Source organism: Theropithecus gelada, chromosome 11, assembly GCF_003255815.1.
Source record: "Theropithecus gelada isolate Dixy chromosome 11, Tgel_1.0, whole genome shotgun sequence".
Taxonomy (NCBI): domain Eukaryota; kingdom Metazoa; phylum Chordata; class Mammalia; order Primates; family Cercopithecidae; genus Theropithecus; species Theropithecus gelada.
Genome location: NC_037679.1, coordinates 56,946,933 through 56,960,263, shown reverse-complemented (window position 1 = coordinate 56,960,263; position 13,331 = coordinate 56,946,933). Strand labels below are relative to the sequence as shown.

At 37.4% G+C, this 13,331-nt stretch overlaps 1 pseudogene; it reads left to right on the top strand.

The window, feature by feature from the left end:
* Positions 1 to 10,490: 10,490 nt before the first annotated feature.
* Positions 10,491 to 11,200, top strand: LOC112634952 (annotated as a pseudogene).
* The last annotated feature ends 2,131 nt before the right edge of the window (positions 11,201 to 13,331 follow it).

The window sequence follows — 13,331 nt, the reverse complement described above, 5'->3', positions numbered from 1 at the left end:
TAAGGAAGGGGGTAATGGAGAGATGTAGCTCAAAGGTTATAAAGTTGCAGTTATGTGGAATGAATAAGTCTAGCAACCTAATGCATGGCACATGACTCTAATTAAAAATATTTTATTGTATACTGCAAAATCACTGAGAGAATAGACACCAGGTGCTTTTACCACATGCACACATGCAAAGGTATCTATGTGAGATGATGAGTATGTTAAGTAGCTTGACTGTAGTAGTCATTTCACTATGCCTATGTATAACAAAACATGTGCATCTTAAATATACACAATAAAAATTAAAGAATTTTTCATTTTCATCTATCCTATGAAAGCTACTACATATACTGTACTTATTACATTCCAGGGGTTCTTCTGAGTTCTTAATATGTATTAACTTGTTTTATTTTCTCACACACACAAAATTCTACAAAAGATTATCTCCATTTTAAAGACTGGGAGACTGAGGGGAAGATAGGTTCAATGAGTTGCTCAAGGTTACTCACCTAGTTAATGAAAGAATCAGGATTCAGCCAAAGCAATCAAAGTCCAAAGTCCAGGTTATTATGTATTATATTTTACTTCCTTTCTAGAGTGTTTTGAATGACCTGCCGTTATGGGCTGGATTGTGTGCTCCTGAAATTCATATATAGAAGTCCTAATCTCTAATACCTCAGAATGTGATTATACTTGCAGCAAAGCTTTTAAAGAGCTAATTAAGGTTAAATAAGGTCATCGGGGGTGAGTCCTAATCAAATAAGACTAGAGACCTTCTAAGAAGAAGAGATTAGGACACAGACACACACAAACAGGGAAGCCCATGTGAAGACACTGGAAGATAATGGCCATTTACAAACCAAATGGAGGGAAAGGCAGAAAAAACACTTCCAACATCTTGGTCTTGAACTTCTAGCCTCCAGGACTGTGAGGAAGTACATTCCTGTTGTTTAAGCCACCTGATCTGTGTTATTTGTTATGGCTGTCTTAGTAAACCAATACACCTGCCATCAGTAATATTAATATCCCAGGATGGTGTGCCGTTTTCTGTCTGTGCTTTCCAGTATCCCCTGGTATGCTCCAGTTTTACTAGTGTGGGTGTTATGGAAAGCTCTTGGGATTTGGCAGCCAAAGCAAGAATCACTTTTAGCATGCAAAATTAGGCAAGCCCCATAACTTCCCTGTAAAGTGGATCTAATAACCTCTACCTCACAGGGCTGTTGAGAGGATTAATGAGATAATGTGAAAGTGCCTGGCACAGTAGCTGACATATATTAAATCCTTAGTAAATGTCATTTATTCCTTAAACAGCAAGTCACATGTTCAAGTAATTACTGAAGACACATAACAGAAGCTTGCCCCTTGTTCACTCTTTCTCTATGTCCATGCAGTCCTAGAAAGAGATGAAAAACATATTCTCAGTTTTTCTTCAGTGCAGGCATTCTCTATATTGGTTCATTATAATTGTTCTTCATCCTGGTCCAGACCCTTACTACCATTTTCATGTAAATGAAAAATTTCAAGAGAACTCTAAAATGGCCTAGCTTGCCGTCTTCTATAAGTTCTTTCGACTGGAGATGATTCAGAAAAATATGTCTTACTGTAAGAACGACAACAAAAATTCCATCAGAATGGGCTCCAGTTTCATTCAGCCAGGGTCTACTGAGTACCTAATGTGCAGGCAGTAAGCTACTTCCTATAAACTGTCACCAAACAACTAATACAATAAAGGCAATCTCAACTTGCAGCAAAGCCAGAATAGGTATAAGAAGAGGGAAGATCTTGATTCCCTGGCATTTTATATTGATCAGAGATCACATTTGAAACTTTTCAATTGTGGACACTCTTTTTAAATATATGAACTTACAAAGGATATCGTGTTCACTGGATGGTGAGAAGTCTAGATAAAAAATTTTTTAAATGGGACAATGCATCAGAAGGTAAAACCTAGGGAGAGTATTTTAAGTGTTTTAAATTCTTCAAATTCGTTCACTTGGAAGGTCTCATTTCTGTTGCTCCTGGTAACAAAACTGCAACTAATAGTGAGGCGTAATTCAATTAAGAAAAACTAAAAATTTCTGCTATGGACTGAATTGTAGCTCCTCACTCCCACCCAACCAAATTTAGATGATGAAGCTCTAACTCTTGATGTGAGTATGTTTGGAGCTAGGGCTTTTTAAAGGTAATTAAGGTTAAAGGAGATCATAAGGGTAGGATCATAATCAAATAGAATTGGTGGCCTTATAAGAAAAGGAAAACATCTCTCTCAAGAAAAGTCCATGTGAGGACATAGTGAGATGAGAATTTACAAGCCAGGAAGAGGACCCTCACCAGGAACTGAATAAGCTGGCGTCTTCATCTTGGACTTCCCAGCCTTCAGAACTGTGAGAAAATAAGTTTTGCTGTTTTAGCCACCAAGTCTATGTTATTTTGTTATGGCAGCCCAAGCTGCCTGAGGCAATGTCTAAAAGCTAAAATTGAATGATGTAATGAGCATTGAATGAGCAGGGCCCTAGATGCACATGTGTTAGGGCACACTATAGAAGGAATTTCCAGAGCGAGTTAGAGGTTGGAGTGGCTGACTTTTATGGTTTCTTTCACCTCTGAGATTCTATAATTTCCAAGCCTTCAAAGCCAGATAGATACAGAACCCCAGGTTCCTCTGCTTGTATTGCCATCTTCTCACTTTAAGGAGGATGGAGACTTGACAAATTGGTTTTGTCTCTTGTGTCAACTCTGATTACTTGGCAGTGGCTGCCTGGAACACTGTTTTGAGAAGGGTTTTGAAGCTATAAGGAAAAAAATCCATCATAGAAAGAGCTAATATTTATTGGACACTTGTCATGTACCAGGTCCTATTCTAACCTGGTATTTGTTTTAATTTACTTTATACTTGCCACAACTCTAAGAGGTGAATTAATATGAGCATTTTTTTTATAAGAATGTCAAGACATGGACCAGCAACTACTCAAAGGCCACTTGACTAGTAAATGGCAACATCAGACCACATACCCAGTAGTTTGACTCAAGAGCATGCCAATAACATCACACTGTAATATCTTTCCCACAATCCATTTGCAACGTTTATCATGAGTGGTAGGGGATGAAGAGGTATGTGCTTGAAAGGCAATCAGGATCTACTTTGGAGGAAGCTCAAACTAAGATAAGTAAGCATAAAATATGTTTATTTGAATGCTGTAGTTATTCAGACCCAAATCAGAAAATGTTCAGACTGCTTAATAATTGAATCACAGGTCTGTCCTTGGTAACAATAAATTACAAGGAAGCTGTGTCTGGAATTCCATGATTTCTTCCAAAATTCTTTTTGGAGTTATGTTGTATTCATGCTATGATGGGTGGTAGGAATAGATAACACCAGTTTTATTAAACCATATTTCTCTGACTTTGCAGCTATCCATGATTGCAGGAACTCCAACTTCCCTCTTAATCTAATTCTCCCTTCCAGATATCTATTTATAGAAGTCTGCTAGCAATCACATATGCTCAATAGTTGCCCCACACACCTCATTCCTTTCATTAGCTCTCCTCCTTTCTTGCTCTAGCTCCCTGTGACAGTATCTTCTTGAGTTTTTTCATGCAATCTCTTGTTCAGGATGCTGATAGCTGCAAAACTATTTCCTTTTCCGTCTTGTCACCTAACTGTGTCTCCTGAAGGTAATGCTATTGTCTTTCTCTTCTGTGGTTTAGATTTGCTTGATTTCCTCAGTTAACCATGTCTGTTGAATACTCTACCAGTAACCCCCAAATCTGACACATAACAGTAGATTTTTCCCTATAGACAAGCATAGCCCTTTCTCCAATTAACTCTAAAGGATAATTCCCAATATCTCATGTCCCTCAGTGTCTGGCAGATTTATGAGAGACAGACGAATGGGAGGCACTGGCTTATAAAATAACCTTTGCAAGTCAAGCATTCATTGTGAATACACCTGATTTTTTACATGATTTGGAGAAAATTCCATGTCTTTCCCTGCACAAGTCTCAATGCGTCTCATTTTCGAATTTATTTAAAATAATACTTTCTACCAAATTGGCCTCACGAGCCCTGTATTATTTCTCTTTCCAAAATGTCCTTGTGTTCTCTTTATTATAAAGAAGGCTAAGGAGAGATGATAAAAATCTACAATTCTTGATCTTGCATTTTAAAATACAAAATGTCAAAACCAAATAAAGTAGGTCAAGGCTTCTCCGCATTTAGCAGACACTAGTACTTGTCCATATCAGTAAATATTAAAGTTGATAGATAATCAAAAGTGTGATATCTTTCTTTAGTATGAGAAAATATTATCAAGGGGCTAACATTCTATTTTTATCTTAGTCAAAGAAATGGAACAAATCCAACTATATAACTTTATTGCTTATGAATTTATAGATGAGTATTTTGTACATTTAAATTAAGGTACTTTATTTTGCATTTATTTGGACAATGAGTAATAGTTAAACACATTCAACTCATTAATTATCAGTGAAGCCTGTTCAAATATAGCCTGTGATTAAGTTCATGAAACCTTCAGGGGTTTGAAGCAATATTTAAAATTCTCATAGAACAAAATGGAAGAATGTGCAAGAAGGAATAATACTTGAATACAAGACTAGAGGTATCTGGGGAAAACTGTAAGTCTTTGGTTTATTTTGAGATTGAAGGTTATGAATATCTTCCATTATTCTGGGACATAATAATACTCAGTTGGACAAACATAATAAAATGTGTAAGTAGAATTAAGTGATGGTGCTACTATTCCTTCCAATAATAGCAACTCTAATATCTAGGATACATGCCATGTTTCTTTAGTGAAGAAGAAAAATGAAAAAACCTCTGAAGCAGGCCAATACTATTAATATAATGAATAATTTTTAAAAATTCACCTCACTAATATCAATGAATGATTTTAGCAACTACTTGCAGGATAATGAACAGTTGCTGCTATCAGTTAGTGGAGAGAGGCATGGGGTTGAAGGACTTCATCCTGGGAAAGAAGATTGCAACCTGAAGCCTCAAATCTTTCATATCCTTCCAAATGTGCCACCTGCCTCCTTAAAGTTTGAGAAGAAAGTTGTAGTGATACCTATGTGAAATTGGAATTTTTCCTTGATGAGGATGTCATCTGTATCTAATCCTGGAACCACTAAGAACCTGATTCCCTAGAGTTCATGCTCTTATGGCCAGTCAACAGCAAAATCCAATCCTTCATAATAGGAAACATTGAGTTTGGAGGAGTTGCTCCACCATTTCCAGGGCACTGACTGGTAACCTTGCTCTGAAAGCCATTCATGCCCTAGAAATGCTTGACATTGGCTTTACATCCATGATCCTGCATCAATTTCCGGTTTGGATGTAGGACTCCCTGAACCCATGTCTCTGAGTGTTTGCAATGGGCTCATCCCGCATCCCTTCGGCAGTCTCTAATTTAGACTCTAGTTGTGTCTCAAGTACCCTGGCTCTGTCCTTAGGCCTATCAAAACTTTTTGTCTGTCTATATTCTTCCCTCGTAAAAGAACTTCCTCCAGCCCCTAACCAACCACCTGCCATTTGACATCAACATTCTTCTAATCTGAATCGTGGGTTCTACATCTGCTATTTGCTCTGTGCCACCCTCTTGTTCCCAAGAAGAGCAACCCTACCTGGAATGCAGGTTGACCTCTTGTGTCTGAAAGCACTCCTTCTGATGCATTCATTTTCCTGATCTCTTTCTCTTTGGTAAAATGAAAATTAAATGTACAAGATTTATTAAAGGTGGTGGCAGTGATAGGCGAGGAGGAGGAAGAAGAAAAAATCATACAGGAGGAGATTGCTTTCAATGTCACTAACATAATAATTCATAATTCATGTGAAATGGTTAACACCTCTTGCTAAAATGGAAGCTGATGGAAGAGTCCATTTTTCTCTTATCAACTCAGACACCACTTCCTCTTCCCCCAATAAATGACTATTACATCAGAAAGAGTTTTGAAATGTCCCTTTCTAAACTAAAATATCAAGAAGCCAGATTTGACTCTCTTTCTCTCTCTCTCTACACACACACACACACACACACACACACACACACACACACACACAGTGCTTCTATGTGTATATCTGTATCTAACTATATCTATCTACATCCACATATCTGTATCATATAGATATATAGAGATCTATTAATCTATCTATAGTCCTTTGCAGCATATATTTTATATATATATATATTTTACATCCCTGCAATATATACATTGTACATATTGCAAAGAGCACAGAGGTCAAGTGCACTAAACTATGTGTGTGTGTGCATGTGTGTGTGTGTGAGAAAGATGTTCCAACAGTTCTGTGAGCTGTTATAACAAATTATTGAACCTGAGGGGAGGATTATGGGAACCCCTGATCTGTAGCTAAGTTGGACAGAAGTGTGGATACCCTGGACAACCGGTACTTCTGACTGGCAGTAGGGCAGTCTTTTGGGACTGAACCCTTAACCTATGAGATCTGTCTTAACTATGCATAGTCAGTGTCAGAATTGAATTAAGCTATAGGACACTCAGTTTGTGTCTGGAAAGTTAGAGAACTGGTTGGCACAAGAAGAAAAATTCCCATGCCTTTGGTATCAAAAGTGTTGTGAGCAGAGAAACAGTTTTCTTTTAAATATAAGAACTTGCCAAAGTATAAATGTAACTTATACATTTAATTTTCATTTTACCAAAGAGAAAGAGATCAGGAAAATGAATGCATCAGAAGGAGTGCTTTCAGACACAAGAGGTCAACCTGCATTCCAGGTAGGGTTGCTCTTCTTGGGAACAAGAGGGTGGCACAGAGCAAATAGCAGAAAAAGAAAGAGAGAAAAAAAACTCCTGTTAGAATGGATTTAAATTTCTGTCATCCTGAAACTTTTACAATTTAGGGAGGCTTTTTTTTTTTTTTTTTTTTAAAAAAAAGCACCTAAAGTTATAAATAATAACTTAATAATTAGAATGACTATTTAGAATTAGAATAGAAATCCAACAAACAATAGATTTTTAAAAGCTGACAAATACCACAAACATCACGAAAAATAACAGTTTATTACTCAACTGCCTGACACAACTCTATAATATTTTTAGCTGCATATTCTCTAATTGTTTCTTCAAATGACTATAGTTTTGAAATGTAGTTATTTCTAGGGAAAATAAAAAACAATCATCATTTCAGCAATATTGATTAATATCTGTTTTTATTGTTAATAATTTAGAAATTTTAACACTAATTACTGGCACTATCTCACAAATTTAAGAAAATTATTATCATGTTCTGTTATATATGAGCTATTACAGATGTACCCACTATTTATAATACTGGTATGTGATAAATTCTCTTTTTTACTGTCACCATCAAAAAAAAAAATCTTTGTAATGTTTGTGATTGCAAATACCATATTATAATGAATATATTTCTGACGGGAGAGAAATTCTGTTCTGATAGACATTAATGAGAAGTAATTGCCCCCTTTTCAATTTTACATGTCTGCTAATAAATTTTCCACAGACTAGCTCCTGGTTCCACACAGTTGCAACCTGTTTCCCCTCCAGGATCCCACATTCTTCCTGTGCCACTGGACATGCTCATATCATGGTGATATGGCCCTTGGCCCTGCACCTTGATATCATGAAGCTAAATGAGTTAGTGCAATGAATGGTAGAAGTGTGCCTGGAAGCCATTTCATCAACAGAAAGACAAGCAATAACTTGACTTCACACAGAGGGAACCGAGCTACACAAATACATCCACTAAACACAAATTAGTGTATGATTAATCCCATTTTCCCTTAGTCAGATTCCCAAATTACCTGCAGCTACATCAACAATATCTGACTTGAAGGAAAGTATGACACAGCGGAGAGTGGAGTGGAAAGAAACCATGGCCTTCAGTAATTGTGGTAGTTATTTCATTTTTGCAAATTTTACACATTTACAGAATCTTGGAAAAGGGGTAGTGCAATTGAAGATTTCCAAAGTTTCAGTTTCTTAGGTTCATGGTAAATCCAACTCTCTTCGAGCCGGCATCTTCCTGAGTGCTTAGGAAAGATGGGAAGCTAAGCTCCCCCATAAAATGCTATTGATGATGACTTAGCATTTAGAGACTATTCTTTGAGAAAAAGCATTATCAAAGACTAGAGATAAATCATACTTAGTAATTAGGGTCCCAAAGCAAGGTACCATACAGACATTTCTCATGTCAACTGATGGGAATGTCATAGAACACACTACAAGAAAAATCCAAATGGGTATGTTAGTATTCCCACAGATCTAATTTCTTATTGGGGAGAAACAGTATTTTACTGTCAGACACAAAGTGTCTTATTTATAATTTATTGAATATTATGACACAATAAGAAATATATATTTGGTCTCTGTCTCTTGTTCTGACACAAAGCTTCTAAAACCCCTGCAATTTCCTGAGTGATGGGGTTCACAAAAATGTCTCACACAGAGCTCCTAAATCCTTTGGAAATTTTTGGGTGACATTAGAATCTCTTGTTCTAATGAGATGACTCTTAGTGTGCTCATAAATAGCTTCAGGAGAAGAGCTGGTCATCAGAAAGACCAAACCATGATTAGAAATTTGAAACTGTCAGCCCCATTCCCTATCATATCGGGAGGAAAGAGGAACTGAAGATTGAGTTAATGGTCAATCATACCGATATGATAAAGCCTCCAGAAAAATCCCTAAACGCTGGAATTTGGAGAGCTTCTAGGTTGGCGAATGCACCCATGTGTCAGACGGGTAGCATACCCCAATCCATGGGAACACAAGTTTCTGTTCAGGACCCTTCTGGACATGACCCCATATACCTCTTCATCTGGCTATTGATTTATAGCCTTTATAAAATACTTTGTAATAAAAATGTTAAGTAAAGTGTTTCCCTGAGTTCTGTGAGCTGTTATAACAAATTATTGAACCCGAGGGGAGGATTATGGGAACCCCTGATTTGTAGCTAAGTTGGACAGAAGTGTGGATACCCTGGACAGCCAGTACTTGTGACTGGCAGTAGGGCAGTCTTCTGGGACTGAACCCTTAACCTATGAGATCTGTCTTAACTATGCGTAGTCAGTGTCAGAATTGAATTAAGCTATAGGACACTCAGTTTGTGTCTGGAAAGTTAGAGAACTGGTTGGTACAAGAAGAAAAATTCCCATGCCTTTGGTATCAAAAGTGTTGTGAGCAAAGAAACAGTTTTCTTTTAAATATAAGAACTTGCCAAACAGGCATGGTGGTTCACGTCTGTAATCCCAGCCCTTTGGGAGGTTGAGGCGGGAGGATTGCTGAGCCCAGGAATTTGAGATCAGCTTGGGCAACATAGCAAAATCCCATTTCTACAAAAAAACACAAAAATTAACCAGGGATGGTGGCATGCTCCTATAGTCCCAACTACTCGGTGAACTGAGGCAGGAGGATCACTTGAGCCCAAGAGTTTGAGGCTGCAGTGAGCTATGATCATACCACTACAGTTCAAACTGGACAACAAAGTGAAAGACCCTGTCTCTTGAAAAAAAAAAGAAAAAGAAAAGAAAAGAAAAGAAGGGAAAAAAGAATATACTTTAAAACATTTATAGTTTTTATCCTTTAGTATAGATTTCAGTCATTCTCAAATTCTGCTGTTGTCTGTAAATCCTCTGGGCAAGTGACTGAGCTTTATGGACACTACATCACTAGTATAGTCTTCAGTCCTGATTTTGATGTTCAAGTTGGGCTAAACAAGGGTAAATAGCCCCTATATAGTATTCTGTCTTAATAAGACTTATTTGCTGGGTATGCTGCAAGTTACAGAAAGATAACATATTTCAAAGACTGAAAGAATCACCTGTATTATGAGTACACTATTTGCAATAACTAAAACTAGACATTCTGAACTGAAAGCTTAAAAGTATAGTGGGCTCTTCAGGTGGTACATAGAAACTAGAGCAAATTAAGGAAATGATGACAATAGATCCCATAAACTGATGAATATGCTCTATGACAAAATTTAAACAAGATTTAAAATGTTAATTATAAAATCTATGACGGTTGATAGTGAAATGAATTACTTTTCTATTATGAAGGAGATACACAAAAACACCAAATCACTGTAAGAAAAAGAGATTCTCTTATTGAATAAAGCTAAGTGTGAGACGTATGGGGAGTCATGAAGTCAAGATCCTGACTCTGAGTGTAAAGAAATAGAAGCATAAGCTACTACCACAGCATTCCAGAGGATATGCTCTTGCTTCTCGAATGCTTACCTCGAGTTATTGAAGGAATCATGTTTGCTTTATATACGTATCTATTTCTTATGTGCATAATTAAGAATTTGTTAAAGAAATCTAGGGCTGACAAATCCCATAAAGAAGCTACCTAAATTCTTTTTCTTTGGGATAAAAATATCTCTAGGCTGCTGCTGGTGCTGGGGCCCAAGGAGGTCCGCGCCGGAGGAGGGCCGCAGGAACTGAGCGAGTGACAGACGCACCACCCATCAATGCTGCAACCTTGTAGGGCCTCCATGGACCCTCTACGTGAGTGTAGAATAAGCCAAGCAGACTCAAACACAGCAGCTATTCCACATGCAGTGGAAGATATTCAAGGAGACGACAGATGGATATCTCAGCACAACAGATTTGTCCTGGATGGTAAAGACAAAAAGCCTAATGTTCTGTTTGTTGGAGACCCCATGGTGCAGTTAATGCAGCAACATGAGATATGGCGAGAGCTTTTTTCCCCATTTCATGCACTGAATTTTGGAACTGAGGAAGATACAAGACATGTTTTATAGAAACGAAAGAGTAGAGAACTGGAGAATATTAAACCTAAGGTCATTGTTGTCTGGATAGGAACAAACAACCATGAAAATACAGCAGTAGAGTTAGAAGGTGGGATCAAGGCCATCATTCACTCTATCAATTTATCAATATAAGGCAACCACAAGGCAAAATTCTTGTATTGGAAATGTTACCTTGAGGTAAGAAGCCCAACCCTTTGAGGCAAAAGGTGAACTAGCTTCTCAAGGTTTCCTTGCTGAAGCTTGCCCATGTGTAGGTCCTGCATACAGATGGGGGCTTCATGCACCCTGACACTGCCATCTCCTGCCATAAGATATTTGATTTTCTGCATCTTACAGGAGAGGGCTATGCAAAGCTCTGCAGAGCCCTCTATGAACTGATCGTGCAGCAGATGGAGGAAACACCCAAGGAGAAACAAACCACCATTGCCTGACTGGCTCCCATCAGTGTTAATCTCTTCCCAGCTTCCTCGATCAGTTATGTCATTGGTACTACAGAATTCATCTCTTTCTCAAGGCACGTTGCATTGCAGAATGTTCCTGGATGTTCGGATCTAGTGTTTGAAAGGGTAGAGGGATTTACACTGGTCCTGCATGTAGAAGGTTTAGCCTAGGAAAAAAATTAGCCTAGGAAGATTGTTGTTTAAATTTATATGAAACCAGAAAGAGATTTTTAGTTGTATGTGTGATGCATTTGTTGACTTATCACTGTTTTTTCTAGGACAATATCAAGTCCAAGTACTGAACAATACAAAGATTTATTTCTTGACCTCGCTTTCTATGGGTTATATCATATATAATAATTATCAGAATCACACCTACTTGGCTTAAAAACAGATTTTTATTCTCATTTTTAAAGATCATAATTTAGCCTTTTTTCTTATTTTGCTTTATTCATATGTATCCTCAATATTTTCTTAACATGTAGCAACAGATTGAACATGCTTGCTATTCAAATATAAGAGATACTATAGTTACAAGGGAATTTGTCCCACTTTCTTAATCCTTCCTATGCTTAGCAGTGAAAAACAAATTTTGCCCCATGCGGGGAATCCTTTGGAAGGCTTTTTGTTTCTGTTTGTTTGTTTTTTGTTTAGACGGAGTCTCATTCTCTCACCCAGGCTGGAGTGCAACAGCATGATCTCAGCTCACTGCAACCTCTGCCTCCTTGGTTCAGGCAATTCTCCTGCCTCAGCCTCCGGAATAGCTAGGATTACAGGCACCCACCACCACGCCTGGCTAATTTTTTTGTGTTTTTAGTAGAGACGGGGTTTCACTATGTTAGTCAGGCTGGTCTCAAACTCCTGACCTCAGGTGATCCACCCGCTCAGCCTCCCAAAGTGCTGGGATTACAGGTGTGAGCCACTGCGCCCAGCTGGAAGGTATCATTTTTATGTTGCTAAATATCATGTCTATAATAAACCTATGCCTGCAGTCTTTCCTCTTCTCTGAAATATTAGCCCCCACGTCACTCTTATGCTATTACCAATGTAGAACTGATTCTTTTGTGGTGTTCTGCACTATAGAGTCTGCGTAGTGCTGCCCATATTCAGAGTTCTGGTATGTTTTGTTTGTTTTTCCCTTAAAATCTGTTATAGTTTCCTTTTTTGGAAAAAAACAAAAAACAAACAAACAAAAAAACTCTGCTTCCCATTCCATAATACCTGCCATTATTTCAAGTTTTGTAATATCCCAAGGTGTATATTTTATTTTTTAAATTGACTTTGTTTTTAAATTAAAGCAGTCCAGAAAAGTTTGGTCTTTTCCCATGAGGAAACAAATGAAACTGCTCTTCATAATAGCCATTCTGCTTTTATCCCACCAGTTTAGTAAAAAAGAACCAGATTTGTTTAACTTTTAAGGTTTCTCATTAACGTACCTTCACCTGAGAATTTCCTTCAAGAGAGCTCTTTATGATCTTAATGTTTGCTTGAGCTACAAGAACTGCCATGTAAAAATAAATAATGGGACAATAGATGGTATATTGTTCAATATGCCTGCAGAATATGTATAAACTGGATGTACAGACAGATATTGTGAACTAGACCAGGTGGGTATTGAAGTAACCCATCAAAATGTGCTCTGCAGTGATTCTGCTTAATGTTCAAATTCAATAGCTAAGGTGTATTTTTTATGTTCTGCTCACAAGGCAAATGGCAGTGCCTTTGTGTGCTGGAGGAGGGGTTGCTGATTGGTGCTAAAACCCACTTCTGATTGAGAGGGATAAAAGTTGGGCTGAATTTTTTCTAGTCAAGACTCCTTCTAGATTTGTTTTGTTTTTGTTTTTTTGTTTCTAAAAAATACATACTTTAAAAATGTATCATGTCTTCATTAATAACAGAAAATACACGTGGTACTCACTAAATTTGTTTACTACGTTAAAATTTCCTTTTTATTTTTAGTAGTCCAGGTTCTTGAGTTTTTCAAGACAGATTGTTGTTGTTGTTGTTTTAACTGAGGTACAGTTGTATAGGAAGGAGAATTAAGCCAGAATTTTGTGTGTGCAAAGACAATTTCCTATCCAGATCTTTTTCTGTTTGTCAGAGAGTGAGAGTATGGTCCAAA